Genomic DNA, 5,976 nt, shown 5'->3' with positions numbered 1-5,976 from the left:
TCTAGCCTGAGACATGTATACACTGGGTCGTGGATTGGGTCAACATAATATATATCAATTTATTTCTGTACATCTAACTATGGACAACTAGTTATAGGTTACTAACGAGGACAACTGACTGAAAATATTTAAAACATTAAAACGTATTAAAAAATGTTGTAAATATATTTTGAACATACTTTGATATATATGTACATATTTGTTATAGGTTCGTGAATCGACCAGTGGCCAAGTCTTACTTCCCAACGAAGTAAAAATCTGTGAAAGTGAGTTATAGTCCCATTTTTAAAATCTAATATTTTTGGGATGAGAATACATGCAATTTTATAAATGTTTTACAAAATAGACACAAGTATGTGAAACTACATTCTATGGTTGGATTATTAAACCGAATATCGCCCTTCAAGTCTGGTAGCCTAAGAATTAGGGAAATGGCCCCTAATTGACGCGAATCCTAAAGATAGATCTATTGGGCTTAACAACCCCCATTCAGGTTATGGATGGTTTAGTACTTCGAGATTATTATACTGACGAGAGGTTTTGTTTTGGGGATATTCTTTGCATTAAGTTAACGTCGGTTACCAGGTGTTCAACATATGAATGATTTTTATCTCTATGCAGTTTGCGAAATTCCTGATAAGAGATGTGTTATAAAAATGAAATCTTGTGGTCTATTATTATGATTTAATAATATGTAGGTTAAACCTATAACTCACCAATAATTTTGTTGAGGTTTTAAACATGTTTATTCTCAGGTGATTATTAAGAGCTTCCGCTGTTGCATACTAAATTAAGGACAAGATTTGGAGTCCATGCTTGTATAATATTGTTTAAAAACTGCATTAGAAGACTTATGTTGATGTGTAATATTATTCTAAACCATTATGTAATGGTCGTGTGAAAAATGCTATATTTTAGATTATCATTATTTGATAATCGTCGTAAGATTTTAAAGGTTATGGTTTGTTTTAAAATCGAATGCAGTCTTTGAAAAACGTCTCATATAGAGGTCAAAACCTCGCGACGAAATCAATTAATATGGAACGTTTATAATCAATATGAACGGGACATTTCAATTGTGCTACCACACTGCTAATGAAACAACTGCTCGAATTCTTTTGGCACCAAAAACCTAGATTAAAACTCCAACAACTCTTCTCATCCTAACCAAATCAAATCCGTAAAAACCTAAAATTCATATAAATCAAATTAAACCAAATGTCTGTTTGTAAACCCATCAACAAACCTATTTCTTCTTTACTAAATCGTGCTTCATATATACACTTAAACCATCAAAATTATTTATAATTACCTGGATACAGTCGAGAACCCTAATTCATCCAAGTGTTGTAGATCTGAAAATAGAACTGTGAAATAAGAACTTCCAATCTTCGATTGCATCTCTACCACAACAAGTCCCGACGACGATGGATAATTATGAAGAAGTCGACAACGGCGGATGATTTTAATTTTAGTTTTGGTTTGATTTTGATTTTAGTTTCAAGTTTTGAATCGACTAGAAAGGGTGTGCAGATTTGTGATTTAAAAGATAAAGATTACTCCGTATGATTTTGTGATACAGAGGAATAATGATGATGATAGATAGAAACAATGACAATGAATGCCAAAGATTGATGATTGATGAAGAACCGAAGTCATTACCTGCCGATGTTTATCCTCGTTTCTTTTTCTATTACTCGAAAACCACCTGCAATGATTTACATCGATGGTGAGTGAACTGAAGACCCCACTTGTGTTCCACTTCTGTTTCTTATTTTTTTTCTCTTCAATCGACAATAAAACCTCAACATCATGGGCCGTGTACTCATTTGTTAGGATTGGGCCGTGTTTTCTTTTGCCATTGGGTTGAAGATTATATTTTGCAGTTGGGCCGAGGAAGTGCAGTTGGGCCAAGAAGTAATGAGTTGGGCCGAGAGCCATATCTTTTGTTACCCAACACCAGAAATTAAGGTAAGAGATTTTACGTTTATAGTTAAAACAGAAATGATTGTGTAGCTTAAAGGTTAAGGGTGTTTGGGTGTAATGAGAGGTCGCAGGTTCGAGCCCGGACTGGGGCATTATTTTTAATCCTTTTTCTTTTTGAGGTAGAATTTCTTTTTATTATTATTATCATTGCTATCATTATAATTATTACTTTTATTTAATATTATTATTATTATTATTGATATTATTATTGTCACACCATTATTATTATTATTATTATTATTATTATTATTATTATTATTATTATTATTATTATTATTATTATTAAAGATAAGTATTATTACTACCATTAACATTATTATCATTATGAGTATAAGTATTATTATTATTTTTATGAATATGATTATATTAATTTTATGAATATTATAATCATTATTATTATTATTATTATTATTATTATTATTATTATTATTATTATTATTATTATTATTATTATTATTATTATTATTATAATTTTTAACATTAATATTATTATTAACATTATTAATATTACTATCATTTTTACTAATACTAGTATTATTATTATTAATACAACAAATATTGTTTATATAAAATATAATTATTACATGTAACATAAATATAACTAATATTACAAACTACTATGTTTTAATATATTAACTAATATATTATTATTATAACATTAATTAAATTATATATCATATATATATTATAACCTATTATAAGTATTAATATAATTATATATAAGGATAAGGATATTAATCAAATGTATTATAAAATCTATAAACTTAGTTGATTAATATTATGTGTGTTAATATATATATACTTGATATAGGTTCGTGAATCCGAGGCCAACCCTGCATTGTTCAGTGCCGTCGTATGCATATTTTACTACAAATATCGTATTGTGAGTTTCATTTGCTCCCTTTTTAAATGCTTTTGCAATATATATTTTTGGGACTGAGAATACATGCGCTGCTTTTATAAATGTTTTACGAAATAGACACAAGTACTTGAAACTACATTGTATGGTTGGATTACTATACCGAATATCGCCCCTTCAAGTCTGGTAACCTAAGAATTAGGGAAATGGCCCTTAATTGACGCGAATCCTAAAGATAGATCTATAGGCCTAACAAACCCCATTCTGGAATTTGGAATGCTTTAGTACTTCGATTAAATGGTGATTGCGATTGCCAATATTTATGGCATACTTGCGAGTATGCGGGGGATATTCTATATGCATTATGTTAATGTCGGTTACCAGGTGTTCATCATACGAATGATTTTTATACACTTGCGAGTGTAAGATTATTTAATGGAAATGAAAATCTCGTGGTCTATTAAAATTATGAAAATGACTGTTTATGATAAACCTATGAACTCACCAACCTTTTGGTTGACACTTTAAAACATGTTTATTCTCAGGTATGAAAGAAATCTTCCGCTGTGTATTTGCTCATTTTAGAGATATTAGTTGGAGTCATTCATGACATATTTCAAAAGACGTTGCATTCGAGTCGTAGAGTTCATCAAGATTATTATTAAGACAATTATAGTTGGATATTTTATGAAATGGTATGCATGGTGTGACGATCTCTCCAAATCCATATGGACGAACACGTCATTCATCGATTTCATTGAGAGGTATTTGACCTCTATATGATACGTTTTGTAAACATTGCATTCTTTTGAAAAGGCACACCATAAATGAATATTTAAATCAAAGGTTTTCGACAGCTTATGATTTCTACATATAGACAATCACCTTAGATAATAGTTTACAATAGTACTTCCGTTGACAATGCAGTCAAAATAAGATACATGGTGATGATTTGGTGAATGCAACGTTTCCTTGAAAAATATGCCATGTAAGACTCCATGCACATAGCTTGTCTAACATATAAGCAAACAGCGGAAGACTTCTAGGAACCTGAGAATAAACATGCTAACAAGTGTCAATACAAAGGTTGGTGAGTTCATAGTTTTAGTGTTTCGCATAATCTGTATATAAAGGTGGACCACAAGATTTCAGTTGTTTCATCTGAAATGTTTATCAAAAGGTTCTACGAAATTGAGCACCCTGGTAACTAAGCTTTAACGTCTATATAATAAGTACTCCTGTTTTAACATACATGCAACCAACATGTACAATACACGCAATCCAACGTGTACTAAACTCAAATAGCATACGTCTGTTTTATAGTTTAGGCTACGTTTCTATACCTGGAACATACGGGGATGCCAAGCCCTATGGATCCATATACTACTACTCGCGCCCACCAGTTCTTATAACCGGCAGTTACTAGTTACCAAAGCTAAGGGATTTTCGGTTCAAACTCAGTGTAGAATTTAGTATGTACTTGTATCCATTGTGTTTAAAATAAAGTGCATGTATTCTCAGCCCAAAAATATATATTGCAAAAGCATTTAAAAAGAGAGCAAATGAAACTCACCTTAGCAGCACATAAAGTCGTTCACCGAAATGTGACCGAAACTCGGAATACCAAATAACCGTAGATGTAACATCCCGCGTTTTTCCGTTAAATTTAATCTTAACACCGTCTTTTTTTTTTAAAACATAATCTTTCGTATTTAAAGTAATAGTTTCCGTGAGTAACGTTCATTATATTTCCGCTATTTAATTATAACATCACTCGGTTACTCGAGCGTTTTTAAAATATTTCGTTGGTTAATTCCCGCACCCGCTTTGAAACTTGAGGGACCGAAGTTGTCAAGTGGGCAAACTAGTTGACTAGGTCAACTAGTCAACCCACCATTCTCATCCATTCAATCCCTCCATCTCTCTCCCTTTTCTCTCTAGCTCAAGAACCCCATTTCTCCCAACTTCACTAAATCATCATCTAAATTCGATCTAGGAGGCTTACAACAAAACAAATTACATTTTCGTGATCCTCTCTTCATCCTCTACGATTTGATACTAACTACACCGATTTTGGGTAACATTTCTAAAACTCTAGATTTCTTTAAATTCGTGTTTTTGACTTGAAATGTTGTTAGTTAGTGTCTATGGCTCGTGTCTAGCATGATTATATGATTTGTATGCTCGATCTTGATGTTTTGGTGTAACTAGCTTGAAAATGAAAAGTGGATGCTTAATCCTTGATTTTGGATGAGTTAATGTTGTTAGATTGTTAAAGTGCATGTTTTAATTGTGTTACTAGTATCATTAGCCACATTTGGATGTGTAGGTTGATTAAGGAAACTTCAAAAAAAACCCGATTAATGATTTTGTGATGTTTGACTAGGGTTTGATAGTTCTTGACATGAACTTTTGGATGCTTAAATGCCATGGAATGTTAATTGTTAGTGTCTAGTAGTAATGTATGCTTCATTACCTTCAAAACGGCATATCGTATGTGTAAATTGGATTCCCGAATCATAAAATACGTTTTACGAACTTGAAACTTGAAAATAAACCTTTCTCGATCAATTGACGAGTTTTCGTTTATTGTAAATGATGTTTTTGATTGATGATATGTGGTTAGTTGTATTCCTTGTCGAAATAGCTTTCCGATGATATAAAATACATGTTCTAATTGTTTGCGGATCATAAAATGTGATTGTTTGTGTTTTGGTTCGTGCATACTTTGAAAACTGACCAGAAATCCCTGCACAGAGGGTGGCGCGGCGCGCCCCTTCCCCGCGCGGCGCGCCGATGTGCCTGGTCAGATTCTGACCTCCTCGTCCCGTTTCACGTGAAATGTTTGACTAGCTATCGACCTCCGATTCACATGAAACTTGTACTAATATGCTTATATATGAGTAAAAACCTCAGAAAAATAGTTCGGGACCGAACCCGAACGCGTTGACTTTTTCGTTGACTTTGACCAAGTTTGACTTTTAGTCAAACTTAACCAAACTTTTAATGCAATCTTCCTAACATGCTTTTATACTTGTATCTTGCATGAAACTTGACAATTTGCTTCACATGCTACATAATCGAGTCGTGTCGAGCCATAGGACTAATTGAACACATTTCACCCGACCTTG

The sequence above is a fragment of the Rutidosis leptorrhynchoides genome, chromosome 1 (genome assembly GCF_046630445.1).
Source record: "Rutidosis leptorrhynchoides isolate AG116_Rl617_1_P2 chromosome 1, CSIRO_AGI_Rlap_v1, whole genome shotgun sequence".
In the NCBI taxonomy this organism is placed as follows: Eukaryota; Viridiplantae; Streptophyta; class Magnoliopsida; order Asterales; family Asteraceae; genus Rutidosis; species Rutidosis leptorrhynchoides.
This window is presented reverse-complemented; position numbering follows the sequence as displayed.